At 37.2% G+C, this 27,997-nt stretch overlaps 1 long non-coding RNA gene and 1 pseudogene across 1 annotated transcript; one reads left to right on the top strand and one right to left on the bottom strand.

Moving 5' to 3' along the window:
* Window positions 1-499: 499 nt before the first annotated feature.
* Window positions 500-27,943, bottom strand: LOC129144402 (uncharacterized). Its single transcript, XR_008548809.2, has 6 exons — window positions 27,918-27,943; window positions 27,250-27,317; window positions 23,747-23,973; window positions 17,852-17,913; window positions 14,388-14,592; window positions 500-1,133 (listed from the first exon to the last, which is right to left on the bottom strand). It is a non-coding gene; the product is annotated as an uncharacterized LOC129144402 (long non-coding RNA).
* LOC129144401 (glyceraldehyde-3-phosphate dehydrogenase-like) lies at window positions 20,903-21,803 on the top strand (annotated as a pseudogene).
* Window positions 27,944-27,997: the final 54 nt, after the last annotated feature.

Genomic DNA, 27,997 nt, shown 5'->3' with positions numbered 1-27,997 from the left:
GGAGCAGCATTAGCCCCAAAGTTATTCCTTGTAATGCTTAAGGGTGATATTAAATTTAGACTCATGAGACAATTCTGGAGGCAACCTCAGAATTTTCTGCCTTTACCATTTTTATGCTGTTGTTATGTGTATATTCATCTTTCCTAGTGTTTTAGCAAACAAAACATGCCTACAGAGTCTTCAGATCAATATAATGAGACATATACATCTTGAAACATGTTCATCTTCCTTCAGTTACTGCAAGCCACATGAAAATAAACCACCAAAATCAGTCTGATATTTAAAAAATAGTGTCCCTTCCATCTGTTTTTCAGAGAACAAAGCATAGTCGTGTGATACAATTTTCTATAGCCTGGAAACCAGAGAATATAGTCACATGAGTAATATGTTCTAATCCCGATCTAACCCCAAGTCCTTTGCAGATATCAGAAAAGTCAGTGAATTGTGAATAGCATATATCACCATCAACTTTTACAGATAATGAACATTACTTTATAATAGTATTAGCCAAAACTGCTATAATATTTTTATTTCATTGAATCATTACATAAATACAAAGATACATGGGATTTGTATGTGAAGGGAGTGAGGGGACAGAGAAACTGACAGGAATGAAGGGATGCTTTGCCTAGGAACAAATAGCTGAAGATTTAAAAGGCTTTATGAAAGTATTCCTCTGTTATCCTGACAGTTTCAATGATGAAATCAACATTATATTCAAAATTTTCATCCTCAAAATTCCTTCAACAGCTTGCACTGCATTTAGCAGATCCGAACATGATGCAGCAAGGACAAGGAGACCCCTGGTCTTGCTTGTTGCTCCTGGAAATGACCGCACGAAAAACAGATCTAGCTGGATCCCAAGATCATCATTGCTTTTATGGGGTCTCACAAAATGTTTCAGAATTTGGAAGCTGAGGCTGTGCTGAGTCTTTTTGTTTCCTGTGCAGACGTAGGTACACATGGTGAATAGTAATAATCCCCATGCTGTAAAACTAAAGTTGTAGCTTTTTCCAGACTCTACTCTGTACAATTTGTTTCCAAGACAAGTGGAGTTTTATACCTTAAAAGCCAAGAAGATATAGTGGAATTTTTATGGATGATGATTCGTCTTGGGTGCAAACTTTGAGATCCTACGAAGCAATTGTAGGATACTTATTAATAAAAGATCAGGATAAGCTTGTTGGATAAAATTGGAATATATTCGTATTAAGATCTAAGCATGCTTATATCCTTATTTTCAATTAGAAACTACCTGGAGGTGGGCAGAATGGTCAAGCCTGGTTTAAAGCTGCTAAATACAATGTCAGTTTTTACTTAATGTCCAAATGCTCAGATTTTAGGGTAAATTTGTTGAGAGGATGTGGAGAAGAGAAAGGTGGCCTCATCTCTTTATTTGAGAATACGAATAGTTTTTTAAAAAGCATTAAGATGTAATGACTAAATGTAACAATAATAATGGCTATCATTTAAAATTACTATGTGCCAGGCATTAAAAGAAACTTTATATACTTGATCTCATTGAATTATGCAAGATGTATATTATTAACCTTGTGTTACATGTGAAAAAAAATGCCTTTTAAATATTAACTAGCCCAAATCCATGTAACTTCTAAATGACAGAGGTAGACTTAAACAAGGTCTTCTCTTTAAGCACTCTGTAGGTGTCATTGGGTACAATTATTAGAAGGCATGGCATTTGGTAAACGAATCCAGGCACTATTTTGGCTATTTAAAGAATAAGTCTTACATCTTGGAGGAAATAAGCCACTTATTAGGTATTATCTGTATCAGTCCTACTTCTTCATCTCCAAAATAAACAAGAACAACTTCCTGGATGCATATTAATATTAATTTAAGGAGATTCTCTATCTCTATGAATGACATCATCTGGAAGTCATACTGACCTCACCCCGTGTTTAATGAGGCCATCAAGTTCAGTTATTTTCCCATGCAAATGTTCTTATAATCATCTTTTTATTTCTATCTCACTGATAATCATCAGTTCAAATTCTTATCATTCCTCATCTAAATTATTCTTACCATTCTTTCATCCATTCTTTTCACTGCTGTGAGAAAGTCTTTCCGAAAGCCTAATTTGATTAGTTACTTTTTAAAACTTCTACAATCAAGCATACACATAATCTAGCAACTCCACTTATAGAGGTATGCATACATATGTTCATCAAGTGGCATTTACTAGAATGTGAGTAACAACTCTCTTCATATTAGCTAAACATTACAGACTGTGTAAATGCCCAACCCTAGAATGAATGAAAAAAATGGGATATTATATAGCAACGAAAATAAACATACTAAACTACATACAAGCAAAATGTTTGTACATACAAACATTTAAATAAAGTTCAGAAACATGCAAAGCTAAGCTAGGCTCCTAGAAATCAAAACTGTGGTTATCTATGGTAGTTGGGGATAGAATCTGAAGGTGGTGCTGGCAATACTGCATTTTCCTATCTGGGTCCGGGTTACCTGGGTGTGTTCATTTGAACTTTTACATACAGTATTCACACTTGTAGTACATTCATTTTTCTTTATGCATGCCATAGGTAAATAAATAGTAAACAATAAAATTTTAAAAATTGTTTTTTAAAAAGATCTAAGCTTGCTCTCTTTATATCAAAAAGTTTACAATGGTGATACAGGAAAGGACAATTGACAACAAAAAGGATGTGAAACTTATGACAAAGAACAGTAGCTACCGGTGAGAGATCATCAGCTGGGTAACTATGGGCACTGCCGTAAATGTGGCTACTGTGGATTAAAAAGCCAGACACAATAGAGACAGTGGCTCTCATCAACAATTAACTGTTAAGTGTCTGCAAGGAATGCAATGAAAAATCATTGTGTTGTGTTCAAACAGAACACAGTAAATTCTGACCTTATACAAAACAGCCTACTTTTACAAAGCAGAAATAACATGTGGCCACGTGCAGAGAAGAAAAGTACAAGGATCTGTCAGAACCCAGATTACACAATGCCTATCATAAATTCAAAACCTGTTTATTGTTCAGTGAAAAAATCTCTTCAGAATTGTTTAAATACTCAGGATCCAACTCAAACAATGGTGCTTAGGGATGTGAGTTATAGAACCAGGCAATTCTCACTTTATTATTAAATCATTTCAGAAAAAGTATCAGTCTGTTCTTCTAGGTTATGGTATCTGTTTTGTGCCAGACAAACACAAAAATATTTTAAAAGCAATCAAAACAGTTAATGCCAAGTATTTCACCTTTCACCTTCTCAGAGAACAATTTTGACTTCAGAATAAGATTTACCTGCTGTTACTATATCGCAAAAGGCCATTACTACTTCAAGATTTTTCTGAACAGAGCAGCAAAAGAAAAGCATCCACAGAGCAAGATGTGCCTTATTGTTCTCCCAACACATTCTCTGGGCTTCTCACTTTCCCGTCCATGAGAAGTTTTCATTGATTTGTCATTGAGTGCTCCCTGGAGTCCCATGAAAGCATGGAAAATGTGACCATATGTTTCAGCTGTGCCCTTGGTCGGGGAGCTGCTGACACCTTCATTGTCCAGCCTTCAAGATTCTTTAGTACATTTTGTATCTTAGAGACAGATGTTATTTTAAAGTGATTGACTGAAGCAGAGCTTCTGGGACTAGAACAGGTGTGATTTGTGTACACATCTGCTTGGTCATAAAATATTGGCAAGTGAGTGGAATATCCAGGTTTAAAGCTGCTTCCCAAAAGCTCTACACTGCATTTAGTACCCTTCTAAGACAGCAAGATCAGGGAATGAAATATTCTCCCGTTGTAGACAACAAAAATTAAATCACCCATGTTCTGCTTACAATTTATCCTATATCCCGAATTTTTAATAAGATTAAGTCATCTAAATTCATCTATTCTAATTTATTCATTTATTTAAACATGCTCATTCTGTTTTCTTCTGGAACCCATAGGCAGGGATGCAAATATTTAACAAAATTAACAACTCAAACCACACATAAATGTTCCCATTTGCTTTCATCATTCCCTTAGAATAAGCCTCTGAGGAATAAGTATAACATTTCTTCTTAAGTAGGAAGAGTATCTACAGAGAAAGCACACACATGCACACACTTGCAAACAATGAGAAGTCCATTCTATTGATACTTGTTTCTCTTCTTTGCTCTTCAGCCTAAAGATATGTTTTAATAAATATTGACCAGTTTTGAGGTGGGGGATCTAGGAATACTTCAGTATTGTATTCAGACAACCAGATCTTTGCATTTCAATAGTATTATATTAACACGTATTCAGAGAAAATACATTTCAGCTCCATTTCTATAATTTTCCTTACATATTTATATGCAAATATTTTCTCAGGCCAGGAAACAAATTACCAAAAGAAAAATCACCATGACTTTTACACTGAGACATAAGTTCTCCTCAGTTTCTCTCTCAACAAGGACAATATTTCCACTGAGATAGGTTGTTTATGGAAAGATTTCCTATTCATTAGAAAATCACTCCTTGGAGGTTATCTTCATATTTGGCACCTCCAAGAAAAGTCCACACATAAATCATTTTATTTTAAGTAGTTTAAGGCAAAGAAAATGACCTAGCTATCACCAAATTCCTCAAATGTTATTCTTTCCCTAGACCCACTGTAAATGTTTGTTCCCCAACTGTCAGCCAAATCCCCAGTGGGCTTCAAATTCTAACTGGAATTACCAGGTGTTTCACATTGTAATTCCCTAGCAGTTTTGAAACGTATATAAAGCACTGAGCACAGTAACACATGTAAGTTAAGCCAAGAAAACGTTGTGGACCAATGCCCAAACAGAACTGTTGAAAGATAAGGCCCTCCCCTGCCCTCTCCCAAGGGCAACGTAGTACTGTCGCCCAAGAGAAAAGGATGCCTTAAAAGATCACAGGTAAGAAGGTAGGAATATGAAGGCTAGGGAGAAGCTGTTATGCTCAGATCTCCATCTCAGACTTCAAATGGTGTAAGAATCAAGAAGCCTCTGAAGACTAAGAGTATCTTCTTTGGCACTTCCCCAGAGGTCTAATGAGTATTCTGACCAGGATTGTGTTAAGATTCACTGTCCAGGCTGTCACAAGAATACTAACTGGGTCAGGTTGGTTACCAAATCAGGTGGCAATCATATCCCTCTTTCCCCAGCCGACTGAGAAGAGTCGCCCTTCCCTTTATGTCCCCATTTCCATGTGCCCCTGTGGGTGATAATTTGCTTTTGACGAAGCCACTGATCCATGCCTGTTCACAGCTGCAATAAACTTGGTGAGCCAGCCTTGCTCAGTCTTCGCCTGGATCCAAGAATGTGCAGCCCTAAACTTGGATTTCAGGACATTACACCTAATGCATAGTTGGCCTTCGAAAAGTCAAGCTCCTTTATAATCCACTCCCTCTCCTATACTAACTTTGATATAATCAAAGTTTACCCACAAAAGCTCACATGACTCTCCACCAAACCTTCTGCTTTCACTATTTTCCCCCATTGACTTCCTAATTAATCCACCTGTCACAAATAAAGAGCTTCTGTGGTCTTTCCATTTGAATCTAGAATATTCTTTATGATCATAAATTCCCATAATATTCATTCCAAAGGTTAAAAATAGCATGTTGCAAGGACATTGAACATGAACCCCTTTAAGTTACTTAGGCAGCACATTTAATGCCTTATCAAATGTTTTCCAATCCAGAGTCATTAGGCAAAACAGATGGTGCTATGATCCTTCACAAAACTATGTCTGGCATTTGGGCCCACTGAAATGGTTATATCAGACAGCTTGACCTCTGAATAATAACTCAGGCTCTATCTGCAGCCCTGAATTCCCGTGTGTGTTCTACTATTCTGGTAAATGCAACATGTCCAGCATCATCTTCCTTGGGAAAACTAAATGCAGAGCATATTTTTATCAGTTTTCTCTGCTCCCAGCTTCTTTTGCTCCATCCTCTTAATTATACCAACACATTTTAAATTTCCATAAAATATTATTTCATCAGTTATCCCACTGCTGAATATCCTCTAAAGCTTTCTGTTTCCTTCAGGGCAAAATACATGATTTCTCTAGCTAAGATGCTCTGTAATATCTCTCTCCACTACCTATCTCTGATTACTCCAAAAACCTTTCCTACACTCTAGATTGCTTATTATTTCATTATTTTGACAACATGTTGAGCTAACTCTCCATTTTTTTTTTTTTTTTTTTTTTTTTTTTTTGTGAGATGGATTCTTGCTTTGTCGCCCAGGCTGGAGTGCAGTGGCGCGATCTCTGTTCACTACAAGCTCCGCCTCCTGGGTTCACGCCATTCCCCTGCCTCAGCCTCCCCAGTAGCTGGGACTACAGGTGCCCGCCACCACGCCCAGCTAATTTTTGTTGTATTTTTAGTAGAGACAGGGTTTCACCATGTTAGCCAGGATGGTCTTGATCTCCTGACCTTGTGATCTGCCAGCCTCGGCCTCCCAAAGTGCAGGGATTACAGGCGTGAGCCACCGCGCCTGGCCTAAGTCTCCATTTTAAGTCTTTGATCATGCAGTTCCCCTCACATAGAAATACTTCTCCCTTCTTTTCCAGATAATTCTTGCTCATTCTTTAAAAAGTAACTCATTTAACATAAGCCCACGGGGGTCTCTTCCTGACCATTTCTGGCTCTTTTGATCTTCACCTACCTACACCACTCATTTTGGCCATTTATATATTATCATCCATTCTTATATACATGTTTATGTGTGTAATCTATATTTCTAATTATATCAGTTGTTCCTAGAGAAGAGGTACTGTTCCTTACATTTTTCCCCTTAACACTGAACATAGCAGCCACTTGACAAATACTTAGAGAAGAATGAGCAAATTAGCCAACGTGCAGTTTGATTTTATATGAAGTAAAGAAATGGGAAGCAGTCAGATTAATAGTGATTCTTGTTGAACCCTAAATCTTCATTGCTGAATGTCCGTGTTTAACTCCAAATCCTTAAACATACTGTAAAAGCCAATCAAATATGAAATTACTCCACAGAAAAAATGTGAGAATAAAAGCATTACTAGCACCAGTTTCCATATAAAAGTCTGAAAAAAAACCCTAACTTTGGCTTATATATCACAATAATATTTCCTATATATTTTATACAGAAATTAGATTCAAGTAAATATAGAAAGTATATAGTAATTTGTATATTAAATTACTGTGAACAAAATAGACAAAATGGCGTTGGGACAACTGGATAATTTTGGAAAGAGTCCATATTCATAGCATGCATTATAATAAACTCCAAATGGATCATCTATTTCAATGAACTCATGACTTTAATAGATTCTATCTATATATAAGAAGAAACATATATTAAACAATTGCACGTGACCAAAATAAAAATTCTGGAAGCATGGCAGACAGAAATTATTTTGTTAAATGTATTTTCATGTCAAAAATATAGTTTCAGCAGGGCGCGGTGGCTCATGCCTATAATCCCAGCACTTTGGGAGGCCGAGGTGGGCAGATTGCCTGACGTCAGGAATTCAAGACCAATCTGGCCAAAAAGACCCATCTCTACTAAAAATGCAAAAAAATTAGCCGGGCACAGTGGCAGGCTCCTGTAATCCCAGCTACTTGGGAGGCTGAGGCAGGGAAATTGCTTGAACCAGGGAGGTGGAGGTTGCAGTGAGCCGAGATCATGCCACTGCACTCCAGCCTGGGTGACAGAGTGAGACTCCACCTCTAAATAAATAAATTAATTAAATTAAAAGTTTCTAGTTTTTATGGGCGACAATTTCTAGTTAAGTCATCATAATATGTAAATGTGAAAATAGAAAGGTCAGAGAGATCTGTAAAACAGAAACCATTTAAATTTTTTCTAGTCTTTTGAGAAATATCTAATTAATAATATAGAGCTTAATTTAAAAAACTACATGTTTACTATATACGAGGCCCTGTGCTATGACCATTCTCATTTAATCTTCTCAACAAATCTATCAATTAGATACTGTTATTTCTATTCAGTTTCCCCGGAAGAAACTGAAGCTAGAGAGGCTAAGTAACTTGCTCCAAGTCACACTGCCAGTAAGAAGCAGAGCAAGAAATGGAGCCAGCACTCCAACTGCACTGCTGGAACAATCAGTGGTGTCACACAGTTTCCTTGTCCAGGCAGGTGGTAGTGATAATGATGTATGATATCATGATCCGTGACGATCCATGGTTGGAAAGTGAATCCTTGCTTAACTCAGAGGAACAGAGGACCATGTACATTTTCAAAATATTAAGTTTTGACTAGAATCTATTTTAACATCCTGGCTTTATTGTTCGTTTCAGCATCTCTATTACTTTATTCCACAGATCTAATGGACTTCCAACCACCTATGAAGAAATGGGTTAAGAACCACTCTATAAAGAACTGGGTTGAGAAACAGAAAGCATCCCTACTGATATTTCAATCCCTACTGAAATGTGAGATAAAAATAGCAGCTATAAAAAGAAAAACAAAATCCTCAAAAGGCCTGTTCTCTTTGATAAGGTGTAATACAATGTGCTTCTTCAAACCAACAGATTGAAAAGAAAATTTCAAGTATTCAAAGGACCATATTTGATGTTCAGTTGCCATATAAAGCTCCCAGAAATGGTATCTTACACATATTAGAGGGTGACCTTAGGGGAGATAATTTATTCATGGATCTGTGTCTTCATCTACCAAGTAAGAAGACAGATGGTTTCTACTTACATCATTTATTCCTTTATATACTCGTACATTTATTTCTTACATTTGCCTTAATTTATAAAGAATCTGACATAATAGCATGATCTATGAATATTATTTACATATAAATGGTAATTTAATTATTTAATAATACTATTTATTTTTATTCTCTACTTTTTATTTTGAAGAATTGCAAAGCTATAGGAAATTGAAAGAACAGGTCAATGAACAGCATATATCCTCACTTAGATGCACCAGTTGTTAACATCTTCTCACATTGCTTTGTCTCTTCGTATCCCTCTCTTTGACAGACATGTACACTTCATGAAAAAACCACTTGAAAGTAAGTTAAAGATATTGTAACACCTCATCACTACTTACATCTCATGAAAATCTCAAGAACATTCTTTTAAATAAACACAATACCATTATCATACCCAAGAAATTTAACATTGATACAATATTTTCTAATACACAGTCCATACTCAGATTTTCCTGATTATCTACAAAGATATCCTTTGTAGCTCTGTTTTGTAATCTGAGATCCAATCAAGGTTCACACATGCTGTTTAGTTTTTATGTCTCTTTATTCCTCTTTAACTTAAACAGTGTCCTGTCTTTAACTTAAACAGTGTCCTGCCTTTTTGTCATTTCAGTGACTGTCATTTCAGTGTTTCATGACATTGACATTTTTTGAAGAGTTCAGATCAATTGTCTTAGGAAATGTCCTACAATCTGGATTAGTCTGAGGGTCCTTGTCATTATTTTCTGGATATTCAATGTTCTATAATCTATCATTGTCGTTTTTTTTTATTTTCACATTGTCTCAAATTTAGCCAGTCAGGTGGTCGTTCCTATGTTCTTTTGACATCTTCCCATCACTCTTTCAGCAATTCCTTGCTTTCTGGCACAAGATGTTTCATGTTCATCTAATGCAAGACCTGGAATCATGTAATACTCCAGGGAGTCCTGCCCTTTTGGTGGGAACAGTATTTGGAAACTAATATAACCTTGTTTGCAACGTGTCACTGCATCCTGGCCCTTTCAGTGGACAGAGCTAGGAAAGAGAATCTATTAAAGTCATGAGTTCATTAAAATTGATGATCCATTTGGAGTTTATTTAAATGCATACTATGAATATGGACTCTATTTTTTCCAAAATTATCCAGTTTTTCCAAAACCGTTTTATCTATCCTGTTCACAGTAATTTAACATACACATTTATATTTACTTTCTATATTTAATTTATGTATATACTGTTTTCTGTATATACTGTCTCTGTTTCTGAAGTTCCTATCTTTTTTTTTTTTTTTTTTTTTTTTTTTTTTTTTTTTTTTTGAGACAGAGTCTTGCTCTGTCGCCAGGCTGGAGTGCAGTGGCGCAATCTCAGCTCACTGCAACCTCCGGCTCCCTGATTCAAGCGATTCTCCTGCCTCAGCCTCCCGGGTAGCTGGGATTACAGGCACGCACCACCACGCCCAGCTAATTTTTGTATTTTTAGTAGAGACGAGGTTTCACCATGTTGGCCAGAATGGTCTCAATCTCTTGACCTCATGATCTGCCCGCCTCGGCCTCCCAAAGTTCTGGGATTACAGGTGTGAGCCACCATGCCCAGCCCTGAACTTTCTGTTACTTACAATGGTCTATCTATTCATGTGCCAGTATGTTCCGTTTTTCAATTTAAGTAAACTTACTCAAAAAATATATAAAATTACTAATAATTTATACTGTACTTTTGCTAACAACATTCAATCTGACATTAAGACTGAACATGTGAAAACTCGAATTTGCGAATTTGTGAAAACCAGCTATTGCAGAAGGAAATATGTATGGTCTAAGTAGTTCAGTGATTCTCAGGATGTGAGCCTAGGATTGTCATTATCAAGAGTACCTGGGACTCTATGAGAACTGTAGAATCTTCTGTCGCACCCCAGGACTCCTGCATCAGAAACTACAAGGAGCTGGGGCCAAACAATCTGTGCTTCAACAAACCCTCTGCGTGATTCCAATGCACATTCAAGTTTGAGACCCCTTAGTCTAGTTTCTCTTGACTTTTCTCTTCATTCAATTCTATGCCATCTTTCTGTCCAAGCCTTGGTGTCCCTTTGTGGACACCCTTTATAAGAATAGTCATTTCCTGAGTCAGGAACTAGATGACCATCTATATTCTTGATTGACCAGCAAATTTAAACATCTCCTCGATATCTTGGTAGTTTCATATATTGTATGTCCCACCCTCCCAAAGTAGATTTATAAATACTAAATTTCTCACACTTTCTTCTCCCTAGTAAGTGGGCAATGTGGCCCAGGTTATGCCAACTAGATGCATTTGAATGAGAACTGCATGTGGAAAGGGCAGCCTGAAGCAATGACCACTTGGGAAAGCACAGAGGTGGGGATATCCAGGACTTAGGGAGCTGTGGCAGAGCTTCTGTAGCCTTGTTAATGCCAAGTGATTTTTAGTCATTTTTTAGATTCACCTAAGAATAAAAAAAAAAAATCCAAAGACTGTAAGTATTAATCTGATAACTCAGTCAAAATCTGAATAAACTGTCATTCAGAACTTTTACAGCTCAGAGCCACTAAAATATGTGAAAGGTCTGAAGCAACTAACTTGAACCACCTTGAGACCAGTAGTCTCACCAAATGGTTGGGTATAGCTCCTGATTCCATTGTTCCCAACTGAGTAGCAAGCATCAAGTCTAGTTATTTGCCTCCAGTATCATATTCTTTTGATGACAGAAGCTTTAAAATATGTTTTAATATACATTTCAATAATTCTCACTGCTTTTATTTTTTAGAATCTTTACTCTGTATTTACTTTTTCCACATGAATATTTTAGCATTTTATTTTTAAATTTCAAATTGATATAAAAGTTGCTTAAATAATACAATCTGCCATATATACTTTATCCATAACAAAAATTACAGGTGCTTCAGTTAGCTCCTTCAGACCTTTTGCATATTTTAGTGGCTCTGAGCTGTAAAAGTTCTGAATGACAGATTATTTTGATTTTGATTGAGTTATCAGATTAATAGTTATAGTGTTTGGAAGTTTTTATCTGATTCTTAAGTGAATCTAAAAAAAGATTAAGAATTGAAAAATGATATATCAAAATTAAAGATAATTTTTATCAGACTACTCTAACAGAATTATTTCCATTTTTGCTCGATACCTTTCAACCTTCATCTACATGCGCCTGCATTTTTTAATGTAGCATAATATACATATCTCTAGTTTGTATTGTTTTCATTAATTGTATCAAAATTTTTCTCCAGGTTGATGTGTAATCTACATAATTGTCATTTGGAAAGATTGAAAATATTCTGAAATGTGTCAACATTTATTACATTCTTACCTATCACTGGTCACTAAATTTTGTTCCATGTTTTGTATCCACAACAACCTGACCTTCCCATGGCCCCACCCAAGATAATAATTTTTCTAAATGCATCTATTAAACCCATCCATTTCTACTTTTTCCTACAAATAGAAATGTATATACTTCTGAGCTGAATTCAGTATTATTTTGCATGTTTTTAAACTTTATCCCTATCCAGTACCAAAGTGTATGTATTTCTCTACAACTTCAATTTTTCACTCAAAATTATGTTGTAAGGATAATCTGGGTCCTCTAGTTTCCTAATTTTCACTGCAATATGTCATCTACTATTTGATTTATCATAATTTATACACTATTTTCTTGTTGAATACTTTGGTTGTTTATAATTTTTTTGCTATTACAAATGCTATTATTATTCTTGTAAATTCATCGTGTGCTTGTATAGGAGTTTCTCTAAGGTATGAATGTAGAAATAGATTGATGATTCATAGGATATTGTATCTTTAATTTTCTAGTTATGGCCATATTATTGTGCAAGGTAGTTGTTCCATTGTATTCTCCCACCATAAGTTCTGATACTCTAATAATAGGTATCCTCTGACCTGTAATGGTTTGCCAATCTGATGGATATTTCATTTTGATTTTACGTTGCAATTTCCTAATTACTAGGGGAATTAAGCCTCTTTTGTATACTTATTGGCTATTCATGTTTCCTCTTCTGAAAATTGCGTGTATTTTTTCCCATTTTTCTGTTGGACTATATCAGGGTTTTCTGATTAATGTGAAGAAGTTTACATATATTTAATTTTCCCCCTCAGGGCCAGTCTGAGACAAACAAGTGTCTTTTTCATCTTCCTTAACTATCAGTTGCAGATGTTTAGCACATTCTTTCACAGAAGATCTACCACAATGAATCATTTTATCGTGAAGCCTCAGTTCCAGCTCCCCATCCCACACAGGCCCAAGAATTTGTCACCTATTCACTATCTCCAAATTCCACTCTAAACAAATGTCTTCAGAACATTCTGGGCTTGCTTAACATTCTGGTTTTCTAATTCATCTTTTTGGCCCCTGTGAAAATTTCCTACTTTCTTCCAAGTTCAACTATGCCTTTCAATGGATAGTTGTATTTTATCTAGCAAAGGGTCTCGTGATATCTGATTTTCATTTTGCTGTAATTTCAATTCCTGCCTTTTACATGTGTATCCCATAGTGTAGATGTACCATAATATAATTATTTTCCTGTTAATGTACACTTAGATTGTTTTTAATTTTTTAGTATTAATAGAAATGCCTCAAGAATTCCTGTGAATATATTATTGTGCCTACATAAAAATCCTTCTATTGCATATATTTCTAGAAGTGGACTGGCTGTTTCAAAGCATATGTGCACTTTTAGTTTTCTCATCAAAAAGCTGGATAAATTTATATTTTCAGGAACACTGAATGATAGTGACAGGGTTTTCATAACCTTAACAGTGCTAAATCTTACCAATCTTTATCTGGCATTTCTATTAATATTATTATTATTTCTTTTTCTTCTTCTTCTTCCTCTTCTTCTTCCTTTTCTTCTGCATTGGCTATTGATATGCTTTACTTGTATTTTTATTGTATTGTATGTATTTTGTTGCTTTGATAAGGTAGTTTTATTATCCAGGTATTAATCCTTTTCCATAATCTGATTGAAATATTTTCTTCCAGTCTATTTTGTCTTTCAACTTTATCCATAATAAACATCTTTTTCATACAGAAATTTCAAATTTCTGTCACTTCAAATCTAACATTTTTACCTTTATTTCCTTTTATTCCCCAATATAATAGAAATATTACATTATATTTTCTTTTGATTTTTTAAGCTTTAAAAACCAATCCAGAAGTTGATTTTGTGTGATATAAGACAAATATCAAAGTTGTTTTCAAATCAATAATGAATTGCCCCAATATGACTTAACGTGCTGTATTTCCCTCACTAGCTGGAAATAATATTCATATATATATATACACACACATACACACACACATATATACACACTTATATATACTCATATATATCGATATATCTATATAGATATAGATATCTATATCTATATACCTATATCTATATCGATATATATGAGTATGTGTGTATGTGTGTGTGCCTGCATGTTGTTACCGGCGGTTCTTTGTCCTTACAGCTCGCAAGATGGTGGCGTGCCGCTCCCAAGATGGTGGCAAGCCTTTTGTTGTCTGACCTGGGGTTCTTGGCCTCACAGATTCCAAGGAATGGAACCTTGGGCCATGTGGTGAGTGTTATAGCCCTATTAGAAGCCATGGGTCATGGAAGAGAACAGTGGAACCCAGCGACTAGTGTTCAGCTCAATTAGGACGAACCTGGGCACTTAGCCGTGCAGGAACAATGGCGAGCCTTTAGCCTGATCTGGAGTTGCAATGGGCACTTCACTGGATCAGGAGGTCAGCGGACATCCTGCTGGATCCAGATGGGTGGAAGTCAGTGGCGGGTCTGCGACAGCAGCAAACAGCAGTGGTGGACCGTGAGCAAAAGCTCAGCTCGAGCCATAACACAGACCAGAAGAGTCTGCAATTGCAAGATATAATAGAGTGAAAACAGAACTCCCATACAATGGGAGGGGACCTAAAGGGGGTTGCCCCTCCCTGCTCGAATGCCTGGGTTTATATCCTAATCATTGCCCCTCCTCCTGTGCTCTCAGGCGATATATGATTTGACTGTTTCTTTACCTCCTGCTTTTAGCCTAATTAGTATTTTAGTGAGCCCTCTTTCCTACCTGACTGGTGGGGTGCGAGCTGAGTTACAAGCCCTGTGTTTAAAGGTAGGTGCGGTCACCTTCCCCAGCTGGGCTTAGGAAATCTTAGTCAGCCTAGGAAATCCAGCTAATCCTGTCTCTCAATGTGATATAAAATTTTTTACTCTGGTCATTTAATTGACTTACATTTTCCTAAACCAATACCATGCTGTTTTGATTTTTGTGACTTTAAAACATATTTTGATTTCTTGTGACTGTTTTGATTGTGGTAAGACTCACATCAAAAGAGGTGCCTCCTTTCAAAATTCTCTTGACTATTGTTTAGCATGTCCAGGTAGATTTTAGAATCTATCTGGTCAAGATCCTCTCAAAAGGATTTCATTTTCTTATTTTCTAAACAGACACACAATTTCCTTAACCAAATTGGATGCTTGAAGGATCCTTTATGATTCAATTAGAAGTTCTAAAAAGTGAGTCCTCAGGAAGAAATAAACAGTAATAACAGCAAAACACCCACCATGATCGCTTTTCTTTCAAAGGCTTAATAAACATTATATAATTTCTTCCTTTAAACAACCCTGCTAGGGATGTTTTAATAAACTCATTTTAAGAGTGAAGAAACTGAACTTGGGGGAGCTTTATCAGCTGAGAGACTACCCAGCTAGAAAGGTAGTGAAGCAGGGATTACAACTGACCCTCAAGCTAAAACACTTAACCTGTAGTTTCTCTTCTCTCTAGAGCAGCATTTCCCAAAGTGCTGTGCCTGGACCAGCAGCAGCAGAATCACCTGAGAATATGTTAGAAATGCAAATTCCCTGGCCCACCTGGACCTAACAATTAATAAACTCTGGGAATGAGATCCAGCAATCTGTGTTGTACAAGCCCTTCAGGTGTTTTGATGCAGGCAGTTTGAGAACCACTGATCTAGAATCCAAAGGCTGAGGAGTAATAAGAGGGTGCAAGAAATACTGCATGGAAAAAAAAAATAAAAAATAAACACAGAAAAGAACAGCACTCACTGAAATGAATGAGAAGAAATGCTACAGACATTCAGGGTTTATTAAATGACTGCTGTGTTGGCAATAACAGCCACTACATGGCATTATAAGAAATAAAACAGAAAGTGCTTAGCTAAAAGGTGTCCTTTATTCTTTTCAGATCAGAAAAGCTGAGAAATCATTGAAGCAGAGTGTATAAAAATCTAAGATCTTTCATCCCATTTCTCTGAGACTTATGATCAAGAAATGCATTAGCAACTCTTGGCTAATACACAAATGCCTGTCCATATGAATTTTGATCTCCTTCAGAAGCCAGACCATAAAAAGGTCTGAGCACCTGAGTGTGGAAGAAGCTTGGAAAACCCCTGAGAAGAAGAAACATCCTGATACATCACAGAAAATAAGAGGAGATTGTCGAGAAAGAGCAGCCTACAGTAGCAGTGCAGCTGGAAGGCTGAGGAGACAGGGTGAGGGCCAAGGGAATGAGGAAAGACTGCCAGGGTGGACGCTGGGAAGGCTGGGCCAGTAGCACCATCTGGGGTGGTGAGGTGAGCCATATGCCCTGTGCATTTGGGGTCTACCACAGCTGCCTCTGTGATTAAAAAGGGAACAAAAAAATAACCTTTTTATTACTATTTTTTGAATTGGATACATTTACCATTATTTGCAGTAACATACAATTTGTCCAAATTTTCATTTAGTGAAATTAGTGCATCAAACCAGCTGGATTTGCCCATGCAAAGAGGACTTGGGGGGTTCAGGTGTTGGGCTCTTTGTAAGAATTATCTATTAATTAAGTGACTAAAAATAATTAGCCTTTTGGTTGGGTATCCTGTCAGGATTAGGGATAAATTCTTGGGGAAAACTGACTGTGAAAGGCACAGGCTTGGATTGAATGCATTTAAAATAGTCCCTGGGTCTTTCACTGGATAGTGAGATGCCTGCTTGGCTTGGAAAAATTCAGCCCACGAGATTTTCAAAATCACTCTATGAACAGGAAGACTGTTACTGACGCAGATCTTCGCCATCCTCCTGGAATTTAAAGCAGCATTTTCAAGGTTTATTATTCGTATTGGTTTTAACAGGATTCTTTTATGAACCTTTTTAATGAGAAGTATTCAATTATTGCTTCCTGAAAACATTGCTATGATATCAGATTCCATGCTGTGAGGCCTCATTTGGTTAATGTGTATGTGATCTGAATGGAAAATAAAAGAACTGTTAAATTGCCATTTCTTTCCTTTACTGTATCAAGCTTTCTTTCTGCTGATGTTGGTGGTTGGTGGATGTATGCAAACACTCCATCTTTCTAGTTTGGGAAAGCCACCGGATTTAAAAAGAAAATGTACTTAAATGTAAAAATCCGTATAATGTGATGTCTATCAGATAAGGCCTTTTTCAGACTAAAACCTTCTCTCTTTCTTTTAACAAATCAGAAAGGATTGGGCAGAAGTTTTCTAAGCCTGCGGGATGATTAATTAGAGAGGGTGCCACTGGCAAAGCTCAAAAATGTGAAAACAAATGTGCACATTTAATATGTAAAGCTCAATCTGGAGTTTAAAACTGGATGCAGCAACTTGAAGTATGTGCCTCAAGGCATGGCTCAAATACTCCGCTGAAGAATCCAACTCATAACCCTGAAGAAAGAAACTCAAATTGTTAATTCACTTTTAATCACCAATCAGGAGAATCTTTGCGAATAGTTGATAAAACAGACCAGCATGTGACTTGAGTTGAAAGTGTTACATGCCTTTTATGCATCTTTAATTACAGCTATGAAAGCTCTCATGAGCTCATGTACTAGTATATAATATTTCATTTTTAGGAATGATGACTAGGAATGTTCAAAACAGAATTAGGAGGTTCTAGAATAAGGCCATCCTTGGCATAATGGTTGGAGCAGGGAGAACACATTTATCCTGACAAAAACAAAACTAGTCATCCACCCTGATATGCAATGCATAATAATCAAACTTTGAACTTTTATGTAGATGGAAGCATATTAACCCCTTATCACCCAAATATGTGCTACTTGCTACCAAACAACTTCCTATGTAACGTAAAGTGCACTCACAGAAATTCATTAACTTCCACGGAGGACTTTGGTGTTTCAGTCTTATATATGCTAGCACCATCCTGTGAGAGAATGACATAACAAAAATTAAAGAACAAATAATACTTTCTTTGAACAAAGACTATACAGGAATTATATCTGCAATAGGTATATTGATGTAAGTAAACTATTTCAAGTTCTGAAATGGCAAAGCACCATGCATCAGCCATAAAGAAGTAGTTTGTGGGGAGTGAGAAGAGGGTTCAGGCATTAAATTTCTTGTAGGAATTAATTAACTAAGTGACCAAAGATAATTAGTTGGGTATCCTGTCAACATTAGGGATAAGTTCTTAGAGAAAACTGACTGTCAAAGGCACAGGCTTGGATTATATGCATTTTAAATCATCACTGGGTCTTTCATTTGGTAGTGAGGTGCCTGCTTGGCTTAGAAAAGTTCAGCTCACACGATTGAGGTAGCCAGATATGTGCCACCCCCATCCCTATTCCTCACCTCCACTCACCTGCCCCATCCCCATTCTTTTCTTTTCTTTTCTTTTTTTTTTTTGAGATGGAGTTTCACTCTTGTTGCCCAGGCTGAAGTGCAATGGCATGGTCTTGGCTCATGCAACCTCCGTCTCTCGGGTTCAAGTGATTCTCTTGCCTCAGCCTCCCAAGTAGCTGTACCGGTGCCCACAAACATGCCCAGCTAACTTTTGTATGTTTAGTAGAGACGGGGTTTCACCATGTTGGCCAGGCTGGTCTCAAACTCCTGACCTCAGGTGATCCGCCATCTTGGTCTCCCAAAGTGCTGGGATTACAGGTGTGAGCCACTGCACCCAGCCCATCCCCATTCTTTGATCCTAACAGTTGTCGTCTTCTCAATCGAAGGTAAAGTGCTATACCAATTCAACCACAAGGTGTCTCCTAGCCTCACTACCTCCTTCCAACTAGGGTGCCACCCTCCTTCTGTATAGAATTTCTGGCTCTAATGTAATATAAATGGCAAGTACTATTGGGTTTTTTGCTATTATTATTGTTATTATGGTTATTATTGTAATTGTCCCCTGATGGGGTTGAAGAATCTTAATACTTCCCATTGTAGTTCTCTCCCTCCTACTGAGCTGGAGATTACAACCTCATTATACCAACTTTTTATTGATCACCAAAGGGATTCTTTCGTATGGGGATATTTTTATTAAAATATATTTTATAACAGCCTGATGATTTGGTTAATTGATTATCCTACTTAAATTGAAGGAGAGGGATCTGAGGCCAAGAGATGCCATGTACTCTCCTACCGTTAAAACCAAGTTAGAATTTATATTCCCTGAGTTTCTTGCTAGTAGTCAAGGCAACTATAAAATAAAAAAACACTGCCAGCCAAAAAATACTTATTCTGGAGTAAGGCAAATTTATATCAATAAACTTCCCTTATTAGTTTCCCAGAACATGGCACCTTAGCACTCATTCTTCAGCTACTAGGCAATTCTATTGCCATTGAAAAGCCTCAACAGGAAGGGAAATGCTCCATCATCAAGAATGAGGCCCAGTTTAACCAGCCTTTATTGAACACACACCAGTAAAAAGGTACCAAGCCCATGGATGTGCAATTTTTTCAAAGATGAACAAAGCTTATCTCTGCTCTTAAAAACTTTCCAAGATGGCCTCATGTTTTCATTTTTCCCAATATTGGAGCAAGTCCCTCAAATTACTCACCCAGTCTGTTAACACCTGGTACAAGCACCCTTTCAGGTAAATAGGCTAAGGGATTCCTATGATCCACCCATCAGCCTCTGGGACACTGATCTTTATCATATTCAAATCCCTGAGCTCATCCTTTATTTTTCCCACTTGGTCTAGTGACAATAGGAGCAACCAGTCAATCTCATTATACTCATTAGTTTGCCAAAAATGTTAGAAAGTCTCATATAAACAGTCATTCAGATCTTTACTTCCTATAAGTGGTTCAGAGTATCAAATGGTGCTATTTTGTATATCGCTATCACCAGAGTACAACATGTACTATCAATGCTCTCTTTACTGCTGGAAATAGAGTTATGAGAATCTCTAAATCTAATTACATTACAGAGCCAATTCCAAAACCCCAGAACCAATTCAGAAAGCTCATTCTTAAGATTCTGTTCCTCTAGACTCCATACCAAAATGTGTATTAGGGTTCTCCAGAGAACAGAACCACTAGTGTGTGTGTGTGTGTGTGTGTGTGTGTGTATGCGCACGCATGTGTGTGGGGAGAGAGAGAGATTTATTATAAAGAATTGGCTCTTGCAACATGAGGGCTGACAAGTCCTAAGATCTGCAAGCTAGGAAAGTCAGCAGGCTCAAAGAGAGCTGATGGTATAGCTCCAGTCCAAGTCTGAAGGCCCAAGAAGCAAGAGAGCTGATGGTGTAAGTTTCAGTCTCAGTCCAAGTCCAAAGGCAGGAGGAGACTGATGTCCCAGCTCAAAGGGAGTCAAGCAGAGAGAGTGAATTCTTCCTTACTCAGCCTTCTGTTTTTATTCAATCTTCAACTGATCGGATGAGGCCTGGGGACATTGTACAGGGCAATCGTCTATACTCAGTTTACTAATTCAAATGTTAATCTTATCCAGAAATACTCTCACAAACACACACAGAAAAAATGTTTAACCAAATATCTGGGCACCCTGTGACACAAAATCAACCATTACAAAAGATTCATCCACACTAGTTTACAGTTTACCAATTCTATCATCTCTGTGTTCTATTCTCTGAAGAGCAGCTGAGCATAAATTCCCCCAAATGTTAATATTACAAAAAAAAAAGTTTTAGATTGAAACGAAATCAAATCAAGCAATAGTTTTGGATGCCAAATATGCAAGATGCATACTAGGCACCAACAGTTCTTCCGTGCTGTTGCAATTATATAAAAATCATAAATATAGGCTTTCTGCTCCTCCCATTCTATAGACAGTAACATCTTGTGCAGTGCCAGCCATGTCCCTGAGACACGAAGGTTGAAGTGAAGGCCAGAGTAAACAGATTTGGCCTTACTGGGTGCCTGATCACTAGTACAGTTTTAACTCTAGCAAAGTGATTATTGTCACCATCAATGACCTCTTCATTGACCTCAATTACATGGTCCACATGTTCCAGTATGATTCCACCCATGGCAAGTTCCACGCACCATCAAGGCTGAGAATGGGAAGCTTGTCATCAATGGCAATCCCATTACCATCTTCCAGGAGCAAGATCCCATCCAAATCAAATAGGGGGATGCCAGTGCTGATTATCTTGTGGAATCCACCAGCATCATCACTACCTTGGAAAAGACTAGGGCTCACTTAAAGGGGTCATGATATCTCCCCCTTCTGCTGATGCCCCCATGTTTGTGATGGTTGTGAATCATGAGAAAAACAAAAACAACTTCACAATCATCAGCAATGCTTCCTGTTCTACCAACTGCTTAGTACCCCCAGCCAAGGTCATCCATGACAACTTTGGCATCATGGAGGGATTCATGACCACAGTCCATGCCATCCCTGCCACCCAGAAGATGAAGACAACCTCTCTGGGAAACTGGGATGACAGCTATGGAACTCTACAGAACATCACCCCTGCAATTAACTAGTGTTACCAAGGCAAAGTCATCCCCACAGTGAATGAGAACCTCACTGGCATGGCCTTCTGTGTCCCCACTGCCAACATGTTGGTTGTGGACCTGACCTGCCATATAAAGAAACCTGCCAAATATGGTAACACCAAGAAGGTAATGAAGGAGGCACGGAAGGGCCCCTCAAGAGCATCGTGGGGCTACACTGAGCACCAAGTTGTCTCCTCCAACTTTAACAGTGACATCGACCCTTCCACTTTTGACGTTGGGGCTGGCATTGTCCTCAGTGATCACTCTGTCAAGCTCATATTCTGATATGACAAGGAATTTGGCTACAGCAACAGGGTGGTAGACTTTATGGTACACATGGCCTCCAAGGAGTAAGAGCCCCCTAGACCATCAGCCCCAGTGAGAACACAACAAGAAAACAGAGGCCCTCAGCTGCAGCAAGTCCCTGCCACACTGTCCTAGACCATCAGCCCCAGTGAGAAAACAACAGGAAAAGTGGTCCTCAGGGGCTAGCAAGTCGCTGCCACATTCTGTCCCTGACATGCTGAGACTCTCCCTTCAACACAGTTTCCACATCAGACCCCCTGAAGAATGGGAGAAGCCTAGGGAGCCCCACCTTATCGTGTACCATCAATAAAGTCCCCTGTACTCAACAAAAGAAAAAAATCATAAACATAATGGCATTTTACCTTCAGCCTGATGTTCTACATCCTTTCTGTTTAACTACATATCTACTCAAATAACACACTGAGGTAGCATAAATATATGCCCCTTCCAGGAAGTCTGTACATCCAGTTTTACTCCAGATGCATTTTCTTATGACTGGATTCTCTTTCTCACTGTTCTATAAACTCTTTGAGTTCCTCACTCAATTTTAATCACTTTTAGATAGGTATTCAATATGCTAAACAGAGATGGGCAAACACTAAATGCAAAATTAAATAAATAAGTAGTTTTATTACTTTTATGTATATTAAGTGTGTAGAGATATTATTAGTTTTTTACTTCATGTTTCATGTCATGAAGAGAATGTGTCATCCATGAGCTTAGGCTTCAAACAGCTTTCTTGTTTCTGTTGTTGCTTTTGGAGCCCTGTCAATGTCATGAGCAATGTTAGCCCCACAAAGTTAATTACAACAGAGCAGATACCAGTAGTCTCAGTACAGACTGACTTCCACTAACCTATTGTTATTGAGTTTTCAGATATATAAGCATAGATCAGCCAGATTTGGCTCAATCATGAGAAATAATAAATAATTATTGTTTTAATCTGCTAAGTTTTGATGTGGTTTTTACTGAACAATAGCTGATTGATGGAGTATGTCTTATTGATTCCCCCCATAGGTACACTTCTTCGAAAAGTTATTGTAGGGAGTCATTACATACTGAAATTACAGAACTACATTTATGTATTATCATGTTTACTATGGCTAACCAACCTATAAATTATAGGTAAACTTAATGCATTCTAAATTATTCTTATTAACAAGATGTATTATACTATATTATATATTATCAAGTATTAGATACGTCTAATTGCATGTTGCATAGAAAGATTTTTTTCATACTTTATGTTCATCTCCACTTGACTTCTTTGTAGTTAAGTTTTTTTCTGTCTGGAAGCTCATTTTTTTGTCTTTAACTTCCTTAACATTAACATCGATAATGTAGAGGCAGTTTTGTTTGTATTATTTTAATCCATTGTCTTTTCATCATTTTTATTTAATCATTAAAAATTATTGACTATTATTTCTTTAAGTTTTAATTCTGAGACTAGCAAAACATGGGATGTGTCAACACTACTTCTCTATGTCTTCTGACTTTACTATGATAGTATCAATCATTATACCTTCTCAATACTTTCTAGATGGTTTTTCCAACTGGACATTCCAGTTCATTATTCACCTCCCCTTCCATGTTCTCTCTACCTTCATATTGTTATTTTTTTCATGTTACCATATTCACTGATATCAGTGAAGGATGATTTGCTCTTAATTAAGATTTTGCTGAACAAAGATGCAGTGAAGGGCGATGCAGTCAGGGACATCTTTTCCAAGCCACCTCTGAGCCCAAAGCTTATACAATTAAAAAATATATGGAGAATAAATACACATATTTGACCTTTATGAATTTATTGCACACGAATGGTCATGAGAAGACTTTGCTAATGTCGCATCTGGGTCTTTGGAAAGCACCAGTGCAAATGACGAATATACTAGCCTAAACTTTGGTAAGTTGATGTCTCTGAATAGAACTTGAGGCTTCTATTTTTCCTCTATGACTGACTCTAAGCATGTCATGCCTGAAAGTTTACTCACAGTTTTGTTCTGAATGCTGAGTAAGGCCCTGCGTTCATCCCACTTCTGTATCTCTAGGCAGCACGTTAGTATTCCATTCTGAATTGATGAGAAATTGAATCCATGGGGTGCTTTGCAGACAGCATGTAGCCGAAGAAAACAATAGTTTTCTTTCCTTGGTTTCCCTTTGCCAATAAGGATTATTTCCTTGCTGAAACAATGTTGCTAATGATGTTGTTCTGTGTAGCCTATGTATTTTGGAGTAGAAAAATAATGTAAGACCCCCTGGGGTGAAATTTTCCTGCACTGAGGTCAATAAATAAATAAATAAACCTGACAAACATACATTAGTGTACAAACACTAATGCTTTACTGAAACTGAAAAGAGTCTCTCCAAAGACTTTAAAGATGCTGATATTTAACAGATAACAAAACTATTTGTTAAAATTTCAGAAGAGGCAGTAAGAGTGATCTATTTTCTGATTAATTAACCCTATCTAAAATATAAAATCCAGATTGAAACAACAAATCCAGGGTTACCATATTCAAAATGAAATTTTGCTCTGGCTTAACACTCTTAACATCATATAGAATATAAAATTATCTTATCTGTTTTTACTTACAAGCATTTGCTTGCACATATTGATATACATATCTGGGGAAATTACACCACCAAAACCTTCCACATATAGAGTAACTACTTTTATAATGAAAGGATAAATTATATAGTATTTCCATTTTAATTACAGAAAAGTTTCTGGGGATGTGTTGCCATGGCTAGAAATGCAACATCATCTAAGGCATAAAACTATAATCATTTCACATCTTCTCTGGGTCACCATAAGATTTTCTGTATATTATTGAATCTTTGTGCAGACAATAATCTTGGTGCAAATTAAACTCCGGGGATAAGTAGAAGGGACACTAACATCGCTCACCTGAATGATACAAAGCACCGGTGACATTGTGGACAGTATTTAGGTAAGGATGTTTTTTTCCATCCTTGTTTTTATAAACGAAAACATTTCCATCTTTCCGTCTTTGTGAATTGATACATATTGATTGTACATATTTATGGGGTTCTTGTGATATTTCGACACATGCATACAATGCATAATGGCCAAATCATGGTAATTAGGATATCCACTACCTCCAACATTTATTTCGTGTGTATGTGTTGGGGACATTTTAAGTCTTTTCTTCTGAATATTTTGAAATAGGCAATAAATTATTGCTAAGTATAATCACTCTTGTGTGCTATTGAACACTAGAACTTATCGCTTCTATATAACTCTACATGTGCACCCATTAACCAATATCTATCTTCATCCTGCCTCCTTCCCAGCCTCTGTTAACCATCATTCTACTCTCTACCTTCCTGAGATCAGACTTTTTAGCTCCCACAAATAAGTGAGAATATGCAATATTTGTCTTTCTATGCTTGGCTTGTTTCACTTAACATAAGGACCTATTGTTTCATTCATGTTTCTGCAAATAACATGATTTGATTCTTTTTATGGCTCTGTAGTATTCCTTTGGGTATATATACCATATTTTCTTTATCCATTTATTTGTTAATGAACACTTATGAGCCACAATTTTTTTAATGAGTGATTTAGATGACTTGCATCAAAACTACTTGGAGTGTTTACTTTTACAAAACCATATTGAGTCTTGATATAGACACGGTAAATCAGAATATCTGAATGTAAGATTTACAAGTTAACTTTTAAACATTTTTTAGTATTTTATATGTGTATATACATGTGTCTGTGTATGTATATATATATAATGTGTATATATATATATATATATATATAGAAGGGAAAACTATGAACCCTAGAATATGAGTCCTTGAAAATGAGTCACTAATGTATGTATGTGTGTACATATGTATATATACCATTTCTATAATTAAATATTTGTCTTTGAGAATTATGTAAATATAAATGTGTGCAAGCAGGTTTGGTTCACTATTTTCTTACTAAAAAGTCATAAAAATACCCATTCATTTTTATTATAAAAGGTATTAATATCTCAAAGAAGACTGTATGTCAGGATATCAAAGCTGACTCTTAATTTTTCTTTTATTCTTAAATTTTTGGACTTTGGGAGACAAATAAAATTTCTGTGTTCTAGAGTTTTAAAAATGAGGAACACTTCTAATTCCACCTACTCAGGTGGCTGAGGCATGAGAATTACTTGAATCCTGGAGGCAAACGTTGCAGTGAGGCTAGATTACACCACTAAACTCCACCATAGGCAACAGAGCAATATTGTCTCAAAAAAAAAAAAAATGAGGAAGGTCAGTTTAGAATCTAAATCAGACAGGTCTCTGTAGATAGGGATAGAAAGGACAGGTATATACTACCAAAGTTCCAGGATGATAATATGGTATTTTCTTGGAGGATACTAGAAACTTGATAATAGTGGAGAAATGCTAAGAACAGAGTTTTGCTCAGAAGGACTCATATTCAAGGGTTCATAATTTTCCCTTCATTTTTTCCTCTTTTGTCCTTATAGGACATTTCTAGAAAGATATACATATATAGATGTGGATAGATAATTTTCCTGTTTGTCATTCTACTTTCTTTTAATAATTCTTAACTGTTCAAAATGTTTTAGATCTCTGTGTTTCCTTATTATTTAAACTCAAGCGATGGAGTGGCAGAAAAAACCAACTCTTCCATTATGTACTTCAGTACACTCTTGTACTGCAGTGTGTGCAGGCATGGGGCAATACACTTTCCAGGGGATTTATAAGACAGTATAAAATAAATAGCAACCAAACCAAATTAGCAGTGTTTGGAGGCAAAAATGGAAACATTTAGGGAAACATACAACATAAATAGATTGCTGTTGAATGAATGACTAGCAGGATAGTTGAGACAAAGCCCCCTTTCACATAATTCTAACAACGTTACAATGTTACTGGAGGAATTCAACCCCATGTTTAGGAAGAGGTTAATATTTGATAAATTGCCTACACATCTCTCCATCTCTCTATGAAAATATTTTATTTTACTTGAGATGATAATATAAACAATTATTTTCAGGAGTTACAAAATATATTAATTGTGTAATTTTTTTGGTGGTAACTTAAGGTGAAACTTTCTCAACAGGGGAAAAGTAGCTGTCATAGGAGCCTAAATAGTGGAGTAGGCTTCTGCTGCCATAAGCCACCAAGATTTATAAAGAGAAGAAATAGTCATGGCATCTGTTTGCTCAACTAACAACATTAAATTTCTATGTGCAATATTGGTAATGATGCATCTAAACCTTATGTAGTAAATGATTTATGAATCTTTTAGGGTGTCAGAGTTTTTTGGCTTTAGTCTAGGTAGAAAGGTCATAGAGTAAGTAGACAGCCTATACGTTTAATGAATATTTGTATTTGCGATGGCTCACGCTTGTGATCCCAGCACTTTGGGAGGCCGAGATGAGTGAATCAGGAGGTCAGGAGTTTGAGACCAGCCTGGTCAATATGGTTAAACCCTGTCTCTACTAAAAATACAAAAAATTACCTGGGTGTGGTGGTGCGTGTCTGCAGTGCCAGCTACTTGGGAGGCTGAGGCAGAAGAATCTCTTGAACCTGGGAGGCAGAGGTTGCAGTGAGCCGAGATCACGCCATTGCACTCCAGCCTGGGCAACAGAGTGATACTCCGCCTCAAAAAAAAAAAAAAAGCAAAGGGTGTCGCCTGTAATCCCAGCACTTTGGGAGGCCGAGGCAGGCGGATCACTTGAGGCCAGGAGTTCGAAACCAGCCTGGCCAACATGGCAAAACCTCCTGTCTACTAAAAATACAAAAAATTAGCTGCGCGTGGTGGTGGACGCCTGTAATCCCAGCTACTTGGGAGGCCGAGACAGAAGAATCGCTTGAACCCGGGAGGCGGAGGTTGCAGTGAGCTGAGATCACGCCGTTGCACTCCAGCCTGGGCGACAGAGACTCCGTTTCAAAACAAAAACAAAAACAAAAAAACAAAACAAAACAAAAAACCAAAAATTAGCCGACGGGCACCTGTAATCCCAGCTACTCGGGAGGCTGAGGGAGGAGAATCGCTTGATCCCAGGAGGCAGAGGTTGCAGTGAGCTGAGATTACGCCACTGTACTGCAGCCTGGGCGACAGAGGCTCTGGCTTTAAAAAAAAAAAAAAGGGGAGAGGACGTTACAGAAACTCCAGGTACAACTCACCTCCAGTGGTCTGAGTTGCGCGGCGCTTTCCCGCCTGTCAGGTAGGGGGCGCTGCGCAGAAAGCCGCAGTCCCTCTGCGG

This window comes from Pan troglodytes, chromosome 5, assembly GCF_028858775.2.
Source record: "Pan troglodytes isolate AG18354 chromosome 5, NHGRI_mPanTro3-v2.0_pri, whole genome shotgun sequence".
Taxonomy (NCBI): Eukaryota; Metazoa; Chordata; class Mammalia; order Primates; family Hominidae; genus Pan; species Pan troglodytes.
This window is presented reverse-complemented; position numbering and strand designations above follow the sequence as displayed.